Raw genomic sequence first — 19,605 nt, forward strand, 5'->3', positions numbered from 1 at the left:
GAAAGAGAAGAATGACAGATATGAAAGTTAAGAGTATATCAAGGATCAGAACTGGATAGAGCATATTAATGAATGCTTTAAAAATATGAATCAGGGGAGAAAGAATGGAAGGTGTGAGCTGTGAAAATAAGGAAACGAAGGGAGTGGATTTATAGTAAAATATCCGACAGAGCAATCGAAACAGATTATTGCATTTAATCAAAGAAGATCTGATTTCCTATATCGCCGAAGAACCAAATTTTATTACGAAGATTTTCTTTAAATCCCATGAATTCCGGAAATCAATCATAACTACGTCATCAGTTCCCTCTCTTGCGATAGCTTCGATTATACTCTTCGCGTAATCAAATTTTTTTTACCTATATTACTCACTGATGATAAAACTCTAATTTCTAGCTCGAATACGTCATGAAAACATACTTATTGTCAGCCATGACCATTCCACTCAAATTTCGGGACGAAATTTCTTTAACGGGTAGGTACTGTGACGACCCGGAAATTTCCGACCAAATTAAAACTTAATCTTTATATGTTCCAACACAATAAGCAAAGCCTGTAATGTTGAGTCTCGAAATGTTTGAACTATTTATATAGATTCATTTAACCTGTGACTATTTCTGACGATTCACGAACAATTGTGTGTAAATAAATATGTAAATATATATACATATATAAATATAAGAGTGCATATTAAGTTGTATTAATAAAATACAAAATAATCATTTGAATTGAAAATGTAAAATAATGTACAAGATAATTAAGATTAAAATTTATTTATGATTTAAACGAATTCTTATTTTTATTTATTATCATTTTTATGATATTATTTAGTTATTTTATTAGAATTATTATTAATATTATTAGGGTATTTACTATTAATATTTATTAAAAATAAAAATAGGAAATCCCATTCTGTTAGAAGTAACTATCAATTTTTTTTCTTTTTCTTCACATGAAAATAATTTACGTACTTCATGTCTCCAGTTTGTTACAAGTCTACTTCACAAATCAATTGAAAATCAATTTAACTGTTAAATCATGTACCTAATCACTCTATATAAGTTACAAACTGCAATTTGAGTTGAAAATAAAGAAAACCCAGAAAATAAGCTCGACACTCTGTACATTCATCTTTTTCACCATATTTTAATTTAGAACAAATTTTCAAAATGTAATAATGCAGTCATGTTAGGAATCGTCTATCTAAACTATCTGTAAGTTTTCAATCCTCAATTCTTTCTATTAATTTCTAATTTGAGAGTCAAAGTTTTGGTTTTCAAAGTCAACTAAGTGTTCTTGAATCAAATTCGAGTTTGTTTTGATATCTCCAGTTAATTTGATGATCCATAAAGATTATAGGAATGATTTGCAACACAATTAATGTTGTAATCATAACCTATAACACTCTTAATCTAAAAATCAATTTTTGAGTTCTTGAGTTCTTCACAGTGATATACACTAACGTGAATTCGAAACAAATTTCAAAAACTAAAAATGTAGAGTTGTTAGGAATCATTTACTTAAACTTCCTGCAAAATCTCAAGTTCCAATTCTTGATAACGAATTCGAATTTGCGAGTCAAAGTTAAATTGTCAAAAGTCAACTGTTTTGTTCTTGGAGAAATTAGAGCTTGTTTTGATGTTTTAAGTTCAATTGACGATTTCAATAGTTTTTAGGAATGATTTGAAACATGTTTCATGTTGTAAAGATTGTCCAAAACGAACTCAAAATTGAAAACAAATTTTTTTTCTTGGCTACTAGCAAGCAGTAGGATTTTTTTGTTTTTTTCTCATTTTTTTTATATCATGAACACATTTTTATTTTTTGTTTCATGTTTGTTTAGAAGTCCTAAAACCATTTTGATGATTGACTATTAAGAATGAAGTTGTTTGATTGTTTAGATTTTGGTGAAGAAGATGATGTGGGTTGAAACATTTAATAGATAAGTATTTGGGTTTGTATTATAAATCAGAAAAACTGAAATGGAGGAATGGTTAAGGGTGTTGATGAGTGAGCGAGAGGTCTCGGGTTCGAGCCCGGCTTGGTGTAATTTTTTTAAAACTGACTCCTAAGGTAGTTTTATACTTTTAAAAATTATTATTATTATTAATATTATTATTATTATCCTTAGGTATTTCTACAATTATTAATTTTACAAAACAAAAGATATATATGTAAATATATTATTACATAAAATATACTAATATTACATAAAATTATGTTTCAACTAATATTATTGATATAACATTAATTAAATATCAAATAAGTATCATAATATATTATAAGAATAATTAATACATAACAAATATATAAACTTAATTGATTTATACTATAATGTGTTAATACTTGATATAGGTTCGTGAATCCGAGGCCAACCCTGCATTGTTCAATGTCGTCATATGTATTTTTACTACAAAATACAGTATTGTGAGTTTCATTTACCTTTTTACCCTTTATATTTTTGGGCTGAGAATACATGCGCAACTTTTATAACTGTTTTACGAAATAGACACAAGTAATCGAAATTACGTTCTATGGTTGAATGATCGAAACTGAATATGCCCCTTTTTATTAAGTATGGTAATCTAAGAATTAGGGAACAGACACCCTAATTGACGCGAACTCTAAAGATAGATCTATCGGGCCCAACAAGCCCCATCCAAAGTACCGGATGCTTTAGTACTTCGAAATTTATATCATGTCCGAAGGAGGATCCCGGAATGATGGGGATATTCTTATATGCATATTGTGAATGTCGGTTACCAGGTGTTCAATCCATATGAATGATATTTTTGTCTCTATGCATGGGACGTATGATTATGAGAAATGGAAGTATGAAATCTTGTGGTCTATTAAAATTATGAAATGATTCTTTATGATAAACTAATGAACTCACCAACCTTTTGGTTGACACTTTAAAGCATGTTTATTCTCAGGTACGAAAGAAATCTTCCGCTGTGCATTTGCTCATATTAGAGATATTACTTGGAGTCATTCATGACATATTTCAAAAGATGTTGCATTCGAGTCGTTGAGTTCATCAAGATTATTATTAAGTCAATTATATTTGGATATATTATGAAATGCTTTACATGCCTGTCAACTGTCGATGTAACGAAAGTTTGTCTTTTAAAAATGAATGCAATGTTTGTAAAATTTATCATATAGAGGTCAATTACCTCGCGATGTAATCAACTGTTGTGAATCGTTTGTAATCGATATGGACTTCGTCCGGATGGATTAGGACGGGTCTCTACAAAACTGGTCAGCGAGGTTATGAACAAGCGATAAATACTGCTGCATGGCTATGTCATGTGCTTCGAAGTCCCCGCTGACTTGACTGTATACCAGCTTTGAATCCACGTAAGCGTGCAGGATTTTAACATTTAACTTATGCGCAATACGCATACCCGCTAACAAAGCCTCGTATTCTGCTTCGTTGTTCGTAACAGCAAAATTAAACTGCAGTACATATGTGTGCTCTTCGCCATCTGGGCCAGTTAAAAAAACACCTGCACCCGCGCCGGCTGCACTGCAGGCACCATCGGTGTATAACTCCCATGGTGACAAAGGTGCAGCCGGAGTGTCTTGATGTTCTGCAGATGCTTCAACATCCGCAGGTAACTCTGCAAGGTAATCCGCAAGTATTTGACCCTTGACCGCACTTCGTGAGGAAAAATTTATCTCGTGTTCTCCTAACTCAACTGCCCATTTAGCCATTCGGCCAGAAATCTCAGGCTTGTATAACACCTGAAAGAAAAATGATTGCGTTAGTCAATGCGGTAACCCCGGACATTGCCGCAAATTAGGCATGTACCAACTTGTTTCATCGGTTGATCAGTTAGAACCACGATTGGATGTGCTTGAAAGTACCGGCGCAAACGCCGCGCCGTGTGGACTAGCGCATATACTAGCTTTTCTATTGGTGAATAGTTTACTTCGCTTGATGTCAGCGTCTTGCTTACAAAGTAGACCGGCATTTGCGTCCGAGAAAACCTCAGCGTTAAATTTATGCGAAATAGACAATGTAAATAAAAGTAGATTACCTTTCCGCGATCTGCGATGAGGACTGAGCTGATAGCCTCTTTCGATGCCGAAAGATATAGCGTAAGCGTTTCTCCTGATACTGGCGCGGTGAGTGTTGGTAATTCAGTGAGCACCTTCTTCATCTCCTGAAAGGTTGATTCTGCTTCTTGAGTCCACATGTCATAACCCGTCCTAAACCATAAGGACAAATATAATAACATATGATTTCATCGCGAGGTATTGACCTCTATATGCAACATTTTTCAAAGAAAACTGCATTCGTTTTTACAATACAAACCATAACTTTTATTAAAATACAAGGTTTAAACAACATAATAATGATTATCGTTTAGCGATAATCTTAGCCTTACAAACATTACATGTGATGATAACAATAGGATTTCCAACATATTTTACATTACAAATCCTCCGATATGTAGTTTTATTTTTGACACAAATATGCATACTCCAGATCTTGCTTAAATTCAACATGATGCATCGGAAGCTTTTAGTTATCACCTGAGAATAAACATGCTTAAAACGTTAACATAAAGTTGGTGAGATATAGGTTTAATGCCGGCAGCGTTATAAATATAGACCACAAGATTTCATATATAAACGTTTTAATAAAAATATTCTAAGTTGTTGAGCACTTGATAACCATACTTAACATTTAATCAACGTCGCATATTCCCTTTATTATGAAATCTTACTACACCGTACCAAGTGTAGTCACCGAAACGAAGTACTGTGCAACCGTTGAATACTGGTCGTCCAGTCCGGTTGGGGTTGTCAGGCCCGATAGATCTATCAACAGGATTCGCGTTTACAATACCGCATGTAAATAGTAGTTACCAAGTTACAGGGAGGTATGCCAGTGGTACAACTCAACGTAGAATATATATTTTTAATCACTTGTGTCCATAACGTAAATCATAAAATGCATGTATTCTCATCCCGAAATATTTAGAGTTTAAAAGTGGGACTATATACTCACTTTTGCTTTGAAGATATTTAACACGACTTGGTCTCCGATAGATATCACGAACCTAACCATATATATAATATATTAACATATTTTCTTTTCAAATAATCATTACATATGTTATAATAATAATAATAATATAGATATGGATAGTCAATTTTGGTGTATACATATAGTCAATTTTGGTACACAAAGTATGTATTTTTATATTGAGATTTTAGGCTATAAATACTCATGAATGCAAGCATTAAACTTGCACCATTTCACACACTTACAAAGTGTTTCTTTCTTTCTCCATTATCATCTTTGTTCTTACACTTTATTATTAGTATTCTTAATCAAGAATCAAATCACTAAAGGTAGTTATAAGCCTACTGAATTATAACATCAAGAATCAAACCACTAAAGGTAGTTATAAGCCTACTGAATTATAACACGTTATCAGCACGATAATCTTAATACTAAATATGGTTGGCTCTGCCACCAAAATGATATATGGTCGGTTATACCACCAAAATGATATATGGTCGGTTATACCACCAAAATGATATATGGTCGGTTATACCACCAGAATGATATAGGTCGGTTATACCACCTGAAAAATATATGGTCGACACTGTCGCCAAATTTTCATTTATGTTTACTAATATTTATATTTTTGTTATATAACATTTATTTATGATTGCTTACACATGGTCGACACTGTCACCTACTTATCATTTATGTTATATTAAATTTATGTTTAATGTTTATATACTTATGAATATAAATTGACTCTAATTTATCATGATGTTTGTTTTAATTTTTGATAATAGAAAATGTCGAATCTGGAAAAGCTTAAATTTACTCCTTTAGAATCAACTGGAAACAACTACATGCCATGGGTTATAAAAGTAAAAATGCATCTTAAATCAATGGGCATTCTTGAAACCATAAATGAAAACAACACTTGTTCTGAAAAAGAACAAGCTACGGCATGTTGCTTTATTCATCAACATATTGATGAATGCTTACAAAATAATTATGTGACTGTAGAAGATCCCCATGTTTTATGGGAAGGTCTCAAAAGCAGATTCAATAATCAAAGAGAAATTTTACTTCCAGCTGCAATGGAACAATGGAGAACATTAAGGTTCCAAGACTTTAAGAAAGTAAATGAATACAGCTCAGCTCTGTATAATACATGTTCACAACTTAAATTCTGTGGACATGAAATTAGTGATGCAGACATGATGGAGAAAACTTTCTCCACAATGAATGCTGCAAACATCACAGTGCAAAGAAATTTGAGAATGCTAAAGTTCAAAACATATCCTGAACTTAATTCATATCTCTTAGTTGCAGAGCAAAATGATGAGCTATTAATGAAAAATCAGCAATCCCGTCCTACTGGTACACTTGCAATCCCTGAAGCAAATACTGCAAATAATTATAAACAGGGACAAGGACGCGGGCAAGGTCGTGGTTATAATAACCATCACCATCATCATGCCAAAAGCCATAACTATGGTAGAAACCATCCTTATGGTAATGGTAATGGGCGTGGACGTGGTCGTGGCCGTGGTGGTCAAAGAAATAGTAATCCACGAAAATATAAATATCAACCACAAAACAAGCCCATTAAACAAGATGTTGAAGAAAATTCTTCTAAAAATTCTGAAGAATCTTGCTACAGATGTGGTAGAATGGGCCACTGGGCTAATACTTGCCGAACATCTAAACATCTTGTTAAGATGTATCAGGATTCGCTGAAAGATAAAGAAAAGGAAGTAAACTTTGTGGATAACGTCGATCCAACAGTCACTGAGAAACCATCTGATTTATATGAAGATTTCTTGAATGTTTAAGTTGTGTGTCTTTCGAAAAATAAACGATTTAATATCGTCTGTCTTTGTCATTATGTTTGCTAAATGTTTCAGTACTATCTATTTGCGTTTAAAATATTGTGTAATATTAATGTACTCACTATTTATTTCTTATATATGAAGTTCAATATGAATTTTGCTGGAATACAACATCAATCAAGTGGTGGAGATCTCTGTATAGCAGACAGTGGAACTACACACACTATACTTAAATCCGAGAAATATTTTATTGATCTAAAACCAACGGAAGGAACTATACATACAATATCAGGACCTGCTAACTTGATAAAAGGGATAGGAAAGGCAAATTTCATACTACCAAATGGTACAAAATTTTTAATAAATGATGCCTTATTTTCTCCCAAGTCAAGCAGAAATTTATTGAGTTTCTCCGACATATACCTTAACGGGTATGATTATCAGTCAGTGACAACAGAAAATGAGAAATATTTAAGTATCACTGACAAGAGTCATGTGGTTGAAAAACTGCCAGGACTTAGTTCTGGATTACATTATACACATATAAATGTACCAGAAATACATATGGTAGTCAACGAAAAATATATTGATCCTGGTGTATTCAGTTTATGGCATAACAGATTAGGCCATCCAGGATCAACAATGATGAAAAGGATTATTGAATGTACTCATGGACATCCACTAAAGGATAGAAAAATCCATCATGATACAATGGTTCCATGTACATCTTGCTCTCTTGGAAAATTGATAACTAGACCCTCACCACTTAAGGTTGAGAAAGAATCACCAATGTTTCTTGAAAGAATTCAAGGTGATATATGTGGACCAATTCATCCACCATGTGGACCATTTAGATATTTCATGGTTCTAATAGACGCATCTAGCAGATGGTCTCATGTTTGTCTGTTATCAAGCCGTAATGTGGCATTTGCAAAATTTCTTGCCCAAATTATTAAATTGAGAGCTCATTTTCCTGATTACACCATTAAAAGGGTGAGACTTGATAATGCTGGTGAATTTACATCTCAAGCATTTAATGACTATTGCATGTCTATAGGAATTGTTGTTGAACATTCTGTTGCTCATGTGCATACACAAAATGGTTTAGCCGAGTCATTGATTAAACGTTTACAGATAATCGCTAGACCATTGATAATGAGAACAAAACTCCCTGTATCTATATGGGGTCATGCAATTTTACATGCTGCTGCATTGATTCGCATCAGACCAAGTGCAAGTCATAAATATTCCCCCCTACAACTTGCTTTTGGTCAAGAGCCAAATATTTCCCATCTTAGAACATTTGGTTGTGCAGTGTATGTTCCAATTGCGACACCACAACGTACAAAAATGGGTCCTCAAAGGAGGTTGGGAATATATGTTGGATATGAAACATCTTCAATATTAAGGTATATTGAACCTATGACAGGTGACGTTTTTACAGCACGTTTTGCTGATTGTCATTTTAATGAAACATTGTTCCCTAGATTAGGGGGAGAAATGAAAAATAAAGAAAATGATGTTTCATGGTGTGAACCTCAATTAAAGTATCTTGATCCTCACACAAAAGAATGCGAGACAGAAGTTCAAAAGATAATGCATATACAAGAACTTGCAAATCAATTGCCTGATGCATTTACAGATACAAAAACGGTGACAAAATCATATATACCAGCAGTAAATACTCCAGCTCGAATTGAAATTCCAAAAGCTGGCAATAACGTCACTCATGAATCTTTGCCACGTCAGAAACGTGGAAGACCAATTGGTTCAAAGGATAAAAATCCTCGAAAAAGAAAATCAGCTGATAATGAAGTAAAAGAAAGTGTTCAAGAAGAACCACAAATCAGTACTCCTACTGCAGAGGAGATTGATGATGTCAATACAGAAATTGCAATCAATTATGCATATTCAAAAATATTATGGAACCGAAATGAAATGAAAAATCTTGATGAGAAATTTTCATTTAATGTTGCATATGACATCATGAATAATGATGATGATCCAGAACCAACATCTATGGTTGAATGTCAAAATAGACATGATTGGGCTCAATGGAAAGAAGCAATACGAGCTGAATTAGAATCACTCAATAAAAGAAAAGTTTTCGGATCCATCATTCTCACTCCTAAAGATGTGAAACCTGTAGGATACAGATGGATTTTTGTCCGAAAAAGAAATGAGAAAAATGAAGTTACAAGGTATAAAGCTAGACTTGTAGCTCAAGGTTTTTCTCAAAGACCGGGAATTGATTATGAAGAAACTTATTCCCCTGTTATGGATGCAATTACTTTTAGGTTCTTAATCAGTCTGGCAGTTTCTAAAAATTTAGAAATGCATCTCATGGATGTTGTGACTGCTTACCTATATGGATCACTTGATAGTGATATATATATGAAGATACCTGAAGGATTTAAGGTACCAGAAGCATCAAATGCAAAACCCAAAGAAATGTATTCGATTAAATTACAAAGATCTTTATATGGGTTAAAACAATCGGGACGTATGTGGTATAACCGATTAAGTGATTACTTGATAAGCAAAGGGTATACAAATAATCTTACTTGCCCTTGTGTTTTCATTAAGAAAACAACATCCGGATATGTGATCATAGCTGTTTATGTTGATGATCTTAACATCATAGGTACAAATAAAGAGATCCATGAAGCCATTCAACTTCTAAAGAAAGAATTTGAAATGAAAGATCTCGGAAAAACCAAGTATTGCCTTGGTTTACAAATTGAGCATATGCCTAATGGTTTACTTGTACATCAAACAACATATACTGAAAAGATTTTGAAACGTTTCAATATGGACAAGGCAAAACCATTAAGTACTCCTATGGTTGTTAGATCACTCAATGTTGAAGCTGATCCATTTCGTCCATGTGAAGATCAAGAAGACATTCTTGGACCAGAAGTACCATATCTTAGTGCAATTGGAGCTCTTATGTATCTTACAAATTGTACAAGACCTGACATTTCTTTTGCAGTTAATTTATTGGCAAGGTTCAGCTCTGCTCCTACCAAAAGACACTGGAATGGGATCAAACACATATTTCGATACCTTCGAGGAACTACTGATTTAGGATTATTTTATTCTGACGAATCAAAACAAGATTTGGTTGGTTATGCAGATGCAGGTTATTTATCTGATCCACATAAAGCTAAATCTCAAACTGGATATGTATTCCTAAATGGAGGTACTGCAATATCATGGCGTTCTCAAAAACAAACACTTGTTGCTACATCGTCAAATCATGCCGAAGTGATTGCATTACATGAAGCTACTCGAGAATGTTTTTGGTTGAGATCAATGACACAACTCATTACTGATTCTTGTGGACTAGAACGCGATAAAAGTCCAACAACTATCTATGAAGATAATGCAGCTTGCATAGCACAGATGAAAGAAGGATATATCAAAAGTGACCGAACAAAACACATACCACCTAGATTCTTCTCATACACTCAAAATCTCATTAAGGACAACCAGATTGAAATGAGATATGTGCAATCTAGCAAAAACTCTGCTGATCTTTTCACGAAAGCACTTCCAACTGCTATTTTCAGAACACACGTTCATAACATTGGCATGAGACATGTTCAAAAGATGTAACAGCTGAAGCGATGTCTACTTGAGGGGGAGTCAACTCCATGCTGCACTCTTTTTCCCTTAGCTAAAGTTTTTTCCCACTGGGTTTTCTTTAGCAAGGTTTTTAACGAGGCAGTAATTTATAGTTGATCTTCAACAAAATAAAATTGCTATCCAAGGGGGAGTGTTATAATAATAATAATAATATAGATATGGATAGTCAATTTTGGTGTATACATATAGTCAATTTTGGTACACAAAGTATGTATTTTTATATTGAGATTTTAGGCTATAAATACTCATGAATGCAAGCATTAAACTTGCACCATTTCACACACTTACAAAGTGTTTCTTTCTTTCTCCATTATCATCTTTGTTCTTACACTTTATTATTAGTATTCTTAATCAAGAATCAAATCACTAAAGGTAGTTATAAGCCTACTGAATTATAACATCAAGAATCAAACCACTAAAGGTAGTTATAAGCCTACTGAATTATAACAACATATATACTTATAATACTTTTAATATCTATTAGTCCGTAGTTAGCAGTCCGATGTTAGTGGTCCACAATTAGTTGCTCAATAAAATAAATAAAGACCTCATCGTATTCGTATTGATCAGAATTAATCTCGACCCATGGTACCATGTTGTCAAATGACGTGTTGCGTACATAAAGTACCGTGTTGTCAAATGACGTGTTGCGTACAATCATGAGGTCTTATGATTAATCTTCTCGTGTTGTTTACGGGTGGTCCTGAAATATATAAAATCAAATCATAAGTAAATATATATAAAATATCATATTAATTAGCAAAGATATGATTAGTTTAGTTTTACTCCAATTAATTTCGTAGCTAAACTAGCTTCGGATACCCAATTTTGTTTTAGCCGTAGTTTCTTCAATATAACTCCGTTTTTGTTGGTTCAACTTGCCACTTCCTTGGATCGAGTCATTATTTATGAATATGAACTGTAAATACCTTAGTTTGCATTCGAAATCACAGGCTATAGGTCAAACTTTGGTGAATCTTATGAAAGTGATCATTTTCCCTCATAAAAACAACATCTAATGATCATTTTTATAAAAATACTTATACTTTGAATTAAACCATGAAATTTTTATGTGTTAACATATTCATAAGAAATATCATTTTTCTAGAACATGAACTTCCAATTCAAAGTTCAAGATGGTTTTTAATTATCCAACCCAAAACAGCCCCCGGTTGCACTCCAACGATGTAGATTCAGTTTTAAGGTGTTCTTTTTAAAATCAAGTTGTATCTTGTTAAGTTAGCATATCCTTATGATATATTACAGGTCTTGAAGTGTTTTAAAAGTTAATTTAGAAGGATCAATTTAGTTTGCGAACAAGTTTGAAATCATTCAAACTATGTCCTTGTTGTTAAAATTTTATATCACAAAATAAGATAGCTATATGAATATGAATTGAATAAGATTATGAACAAGGTTACTACCTCAAGTTACTTAGACAAAGTTACTGCAAAAGATAAGAAATAATCTTGGAATTAAAGAGTGGTGGAGTTAGATCAAAAGGTGGAAGTAAACTTGTATACTTGGAAGGATTATTGAAGTGTTCTTGAATGGAATTTCTTATGATGATTAAGGCTTGTTTTTGAAGCTAGATCTTCATGGTTACTTACTGAATTGATGTGGGTTTCTTATGGCTTGTAAGTAGGTGAGTTAGAGAGTAATTTAGAAGTAAGATGATGAACTAAAATGAGATGGGGGGAGGTCCTTAAAAACGTGATCAAGGGGGGACAAGAACAAAATTTTTCTTTGTTATTTTGTAGAAAAATCTATGCTAGCTTCCAATCTCTAATTACCTCATATCTAGGGCAGTAATATGGCTGATTTGGATGTTGATTTGATGTATATATACCAATAGTAAATACGTATAGAAGCTGGGTATGATACGGGTGCATATACCCTAGATATACGTATAAAAATCTTGAGAAAACGAAACGAGGATTCAAATATAGCTATCTTTTGTAAATATAATTATATTGTTTTATGTATCAAAACCCTTTAAAAGTGATTAAATACATATTTATACGATACTTGTATAAGTATTATAAGTTATAAGTATATATGTCAATGAACGTTACGTATAGTTATCGTTTTTGAAAATTTAAATTAGTAGTTTCAAAGTATACTTATAACTCATTGTTATTAGTACACAATGAGATGTTAAACCATCCTTAGATCATGTTAAATATATATAAATACATATATATACACAAACATATAATTATCGTATGTTATATAGTTCGTGATATCATCGGTAAAATTGGACGGTCAAACGTTGTATAAAACTCTTTTCAAAAACATAAGTCTCATCAATTTAGATTGATTATCATGTTGGTAAGGTTTAATTTATGTAAATATTAATCTTATAAGTATAGAACGATCGGAAAAATCCGGGTCATTACAGTACCTACCCGTTAAATAAATTTCGTCCCGAAATTTTAAAGTTGTACCTATTTTGCGTTCTCGGGAAACAAATGTGGGTACTTTTGTTTCATCTAATCCTCTCGTTCCCAAGTAAACTCGGGACCCCTTCGAGCATTCCAACGAACCTTAACGATTGGTATGTTGCTCTGCTTGAGTTGTTTAACTTCACGGTCCATGATTTCGACTGGTTCTTCTATGAATTGTAGTTTCTCGGCGACTTGGATTTCTTCAAGAGGAATGGTGAGGTCTTCCTTTGCAAGACACTTCTTAAGGTTTGAAACGTGAAACATATTATGTACTCCGGCGAGTTGTTGTGGTAACTCGAGTCGATAAGCTACCGGTCCAATGCGTTCGATGATCTTGAACGGGCCTACATACCTTGGGTTTAGTTTACCCCTTTTGCCGAAACGTATTACACCTTTCCAAGGTGACACCTTTAGCATAACCATGTCTCCAATCTGAAACTCTAATGGTTTCCTTCGGACATCGGCGTAGCTCTTTTGGCGACTACGGGCTGTTTTCAATCTCTCCTTGATTTGTACTATCTTCTCAGTAGTTTCATGTATGATCTCGGGACCAGTTAATTGTCGATCTCCTACTTCGTTCCAACAGATAGGAGATCTACACTTCCTTCCATACAGTGATTCGAATGGTGCAGCTTTAATGCTCGCATGATAACTATTATTATACGAGAATTCTGCTAATGGTAGATATTTATCCCATCCGTTTCCAAAATCGATCACACATGCCCTGAGCATGTCTTCAAGAGTCTGAATTGTTCTTTCACTCTGCCCATCAGTTTGCGGATGATATGCGGTGCTCATATCCAAACGAGTTCCCAGGGCCTCCTGTAGTGATTGCCAGAACTTTGATGTAAATCTACTATCACGATCGGATATAATGGAAATAGGTATTCCATGCCTTGAAACAATTTCCTTTATGTATAGTCGTAATAGTTTCTCCATTCTATCCGTTTCTTTTATAGGCAAGAAATGTGCAGATTTGGTAAGACGATCAACTATTACCCAAATGGTGTCATAACCCCAGGCAGTCTTAGGTAACTTTATGATGAAATCCATGGTAATACCGTCCCACTTCCATTCTGGGATTTCTGGTTGTTGAAGTAGCCCTGACGGCTTCTGGTGTTCTGCTTTGACTTTGGAACAAGTTAAACATTCCCCAACATATGTTGCAACGTCTGTCTTTAAATTAGGCCACCAATAATGCATCTTAAGATCTTGGTACATCTTTCCAATTCCAGGATGTATCGAGTATCTTGTCTTATGCGCCTCATTCAATATCAACTTCCTTAATCCACCCAACTTCGGTACCCAAATACGGTTTGCAAAATATCAAATTCCGTCTTCCCGTATAACGAGTTGCTTCTCATACTTCTTCATTATTTCATTTCCTATGTTTTGTTTAGTAAGAGCTTCTCTTTGAGCCTCTTTGATTTGTGAGTTGAGATTCATGCGAATTTTTATGTTCATCGCTCGTACTCGAATTGGTTCCTGTTCCTTTCTGCTTAGAGCGTTGGCCACTACATTCGCTTTCCCGGAATGATAGCAAATCTCACAATCATAGTTGTTTATCAGCTCGACCCACCTACGTTGCCTCATGTTCAGCTGTTTCTGATCGAAAATATGTTGAAGGCTTTTATGATCGGTAAACACAGTGCATTTAACCCCATATAAGTAGAGTCTCCATATCTTCAATGCAAACACTACTGCTCCCAGTTCTAGATCATGCATCGTATAATTTCGCTCGTGAATCTTCAATTGTCAGGATACGTACGCAATAACTTTCTTTCGTTGCATAAGGACGCAACCAAAACCTTGTCGCGAAGCGTCACAATATATCTCAAAATCATCGTTCCCTTCAGGTAATGATAAAATAGGCGTTGTAGTCAACTTCTTCTTCAGTAATTGAAATGCACTCTCCTGCTCAGAAGTCCATTCATACTTCTTCCCTTTTTGCGTTAACGCTGTTAATGGTTTAGCTATTCGGGAAAAATCTTGAATAAACCTTCTATAATAACCGGCTAAACCCAAAAATTGGCGTATCTGCGTTGGTGTCTTAGGAGTCTCCCATTTTTAAATGGCCTCAATTTTAGCTGGATCAACCTGAATTCCCTTGCTACTAACAACGTGGCCAAGAAATTGCACTTCTTTCAACTAAAATGCACACTTAGAAAATTTGGCGTATAGCTGTTCTTTTCTTAACAACTCTAATATCAACCTTAAATGCTGCTCATGCTCTTGCTCACTCTTGGAATAGATAAGAATATCGTCAATGAAAACGATAACAAACTTATCTAAATACGGACTACAAACTCGATTCATGAGGTCCATGAATACAGCTGGCGCATTTGTCAACCCAAACGGCATGACCAAAAATTCGTAATGACCATAAGGTGTCCGAAAAGCAGTTTTTGGAATATCTTCTTCTTTGACACGTAGTTGATGATAGCCCGATCTTAAGTCAATTTTCGAGTACACACATGATCCTTGCAGTTGATCAAATAAGTCGTCAATTCTCGGTAGTGGATACCGATTCTTGATAGTTAACTTATTTAATTCACAATAATCTATACACATCCTAAAAGATCCATCTTTCTTTTTAACAAATAAAATTGGAGCTCCCCACGGTGAAGTACTTGGTCGTATGAATCCACGGTCCAGTAATTCTTTTAATTGACTCTGAAGTTCTTTTAACTCGGACGGTGCAAGTCTATATGGAGCACGAGCAACCGGTGCAGCTCCTGGTACAAGATCTATTTGAAATTGTACAGACTTGAAAGGAGGTAGTCCCGGTAATTCTTCCGAAAATACATCGGGAAAGTCTCTTACTACATTTACATCGTTAATATTCTTCTCCTTTTCTTCAACTTTCTTTACATGTGCTTGGATGGCATAACATCCCTTTTTTAAGCACTTTCGAGCTTTCAAACAGCTAATGAGATTTAGGTTTGGGTTACCTTTATCTCCTTAAATCATTATCATTGATTTATCCTTTCGAGGAATATGAATTGAATTTTCAGCACACACCACTTCGACTCCTACTTTGGACATCCAGTCCATGCCGATAATTACGTCAAAATTTCCTAATTCTACGGGTATCAAATCAATCTTAAATGTTTCTCTGGCTAAATTTATTTTACAATCACGGCAAATTTTATCGGCTTTAATTAGTTTACCATTAGCTAACTCAATCATGTACTTAGCATCTAGAGATAATGATGAACAATTCAATTTAGCGTAAAAGTCTCTACACACGTAACTTCTATCGGCACCAATATCAAATATAATAGATGCTGATAAGTTATTAATGATAAACGTACCCGTAACAAGCTCCGGGTCTTCACACGCCTCTCTAGCATTAATAATAAATGCTCTTCCACGTGCAGATCCGTTATTCTTCTCTGGATTCGGGCACTGGCTCTTATAATGACCCTGTTTCCTACACTCATAACAGGTAACAGTGGCCAAGGCAGTTCCATTTGCATTGGTGGCAGGAGTCTTGGTGCCATTTGTATTTGTAACAGGAATCCTACAATCTTCAGCAAGATGTCCCCTTCGATTACAATTATTGCATACCACATTACAATAACCAGAGTAATGTTTGTGGCATCTGTTACATAAAGGATTTCGTCCTTTATAACCTGAGCTTGAACCACTACCCACACCTTGCGTGGTTTCTTATTTCTTGTTGGATTGTTGATTACCTTCCCACTTTCTTTTGTTTTCGATGTATTGACATCGGTGTTCTTATCCAGAATAATCTAGTCCATCAACTCGTTTGCCATGGTGATGGCTTCATGAATAGTCTTGGGTTTCGATGCTGTAACATTTGCCTTGACATTTTTAGGCAAACCATCTTTGTACAGTTCTATCTTCCGTTCTTCGGTTGGTACCAATTCGGGACATAGCAAAGCTAATTCCATGAATCGCTGATTGTAGTTGGTGAGTTCAGTACCAACAACTTTCAGGCTTCGTAATTCAGTTTCCAACTTCCTAACCTCGTTCCTTGGACAATACTCGTTGATTAGCATTATTTTAAATTCTTCCCATGGAGTATCATAAGCTACATCTCCTCCTACGGCCTTCACATAGTTTTTCCACCACGTGAGTGCACTATCTTGTAGGGTGCACGATGCATACTTGGTCATGTCCTTCTCAATACAACCACTGATTTTAAACACAGACTCAATTTTTTCGATCCACCGGGTTAAACCGACCGGTCCTTCTGTTCCACTGAATGATGAGGGCTTGCAACCTTGAAAAGTTTTGTAGGTGCATCCCACACGAGGATTTGGGTTAACTGCAGCACCTCTTGCAGCCTCGACCCATAACATTCTGTCGTTCACTCGCTGATTGATGAGTTCCTCGATTTCTTGTTCCGTCATTCGGTTCAATCGCGCCATAATCTTCAATAAGAATGAAAAAAAATAATTATTCACATGGAATATTATAGATGTAGTGTGTATTTACAGTACATTGTAGCTTATTAATAATATGAACCAGTTATTATTATAAAAGCCTTTTCTTCTTATTAGCGTTTTATAATTATATCTAGGGTAGTACCTACCCGTTAAAGTTCATACTTAATAGCTTAGTACGAAAATCAATTACTACCACCCAAATAATACTCAACCATGGAAAATTATTGCATTTCACACTTCACTATTTTACATATGCTTATCTTACATCAAACATTAAGGAAACCACACTAGTAATATTATACAAAACGTTATATGATCCCATGGTTTAAAACAACAGCGCATCATTTAACCCAAAACGTTTGTGTTCAAAGAAATCGCTTAAAGGTTATCCTGGCTGTCTCCCTGCATTTTGGCTGAGGGACCGAAGAACTGAATGTAAGGATAGAACTAATAGGAATAACGGGAATAGGGGTGGAAGTATCTGGTGGAGTTGGTGCCACAACATCCTTACTAAACTCGGGATTTGGATTTTCCAATTCAGTAGCCTTTCGTTTCTTTCCTCGTTCGAACTTGTCTTTCGTAATTTCCTGTATTTCTTCCTCCTCAGGATCACTTTCCGGTTCCTCTTCAATTGGTTCATCCGGAAATTGTGAGTCTTCCCCAAAGGTGATGTTTTCATCATCGGATAGGTTAATGACTGGAACATTATCTGAGGATTCTGGTTCGGAGTCGCTGAATGTGATAACAAGTTCTAAGCCAGACATCTATCACATAACAACTAGCACGTTAGTACCATATAATATTTACATATTAATTTTTAACCAACAAGGATAAGCAATAGTTTTCGAAATCAAACACGGTCAAAGTCCAGACTCACTAATGCATCCTAACAAACTCGATAAGACACACTAATTCAAATTTTCTGGTTCTCTAAGACCAATGCTCTGATACCACATGTCATAACTCGTCCTAAACCATAAGGACAAATATAATAACATATGATTTCATCGCGAGGTATTGACCTCTATATGTGACATTTTTCAAAGAAAACTGCATTCGTTTTTACAATACAAACCATAACTTTTATTAAAATACAAGGTTTAAACAACATAATAATGATTATCGTTTAGCGATAATCTTAGCCTTACAAACATTACATGTGATGATAACAATACGATTTCCAACATATTTTACATTACAAATCCTCCGATATGCAGTTTTATTTTTGACACAAATATGCATACTCCAGATCTTGCTTAAATTCAACATGATGCAGCGGAAGCTTTTAGTTATCACCTGAGAATAAACATGCTTAAAACATCAACATAAAGTTGGTGAGATATAGGTTTAATGCCGGCAACGTTATAAATATAGACCACAAGATTTCATATATAAACGTTTTAATAAAAATATTCTAAGTTGTTGAGCACTTGATAACCATACTTAACATTTAATCAACGTCGCATATTTCCTTTATTATGAAATCTTACTACACCGTACCAAGTGTAGTCACCGAAACGAAGTACTGTGCAACCATTGAATACTGGTCATCCAGTCCGGTTGGGGTTGTCAGGCTTGATAGATCTATCAACAGGATTCGCGTTTACAATACCGCATGTAAATAGTAGTTACCAAGTTACAGGGAGGTATGCCAGTGGTACAACTCAACGTAGAATATATATTTTTAATCACTTGTGTCCATAACGTAAATCATAAAATGCATGTATTCTCATCCCGAAATATTTAGAGTTTAAAAGTGGGACTATATACTCACTTTTGCTTTGAAGATATTTAACACGACTTGGTCTCCGATAGATATCACGAACCTAACCATATATATAATATATTAACATATTTTCTCTTCAAATAATCATTACATATATACTTATAATACTTTTAATATCTATTAGTCCGTAGTTAGCAGTCCGATGTTAGTGGTCCACAATTAGTTGCTCAATAAAATAAATAAAGACCCCATCGTATTCGTATTGATCAGAATTAATCTCGACCCATGGTACCATGTTGTCAAATGACGTGTTGCGTACATAAAGTACCGTGTTGTCAAATGACGTGTTGCGTACAATCATGAGGTCTTATGATTAATCTTCTCGTGTTGTTTACGGGTGGTCCTGAAATATATAAAATTAAATCATAAGTAAATATATATAAAATATCATATTAATTAGCAAAGATATGATTAGTTTAGTTTTACTCCAATTAATTTCGTAGCTAAACTAGCT

Source organism: Rutidosis leptorrhynchoides, chromosome 8 (genome assembly GCF_046630445.1).
Source record: "Rutidosis leptorrhynchoides isolate AG116_Rl617_1_P2 chromosome 8, CSIRO_AGI_Rlap_v1, whole genome shotgun sequence".
In the NCBI taxonomy this organism is placed as follows: Eukaryota; Viridiplantae; Streptophyta; class Magnoliopsida; order Asterales; family Asteraceae; genus Rutidosis; species Rutidosis leptorrhynchoides.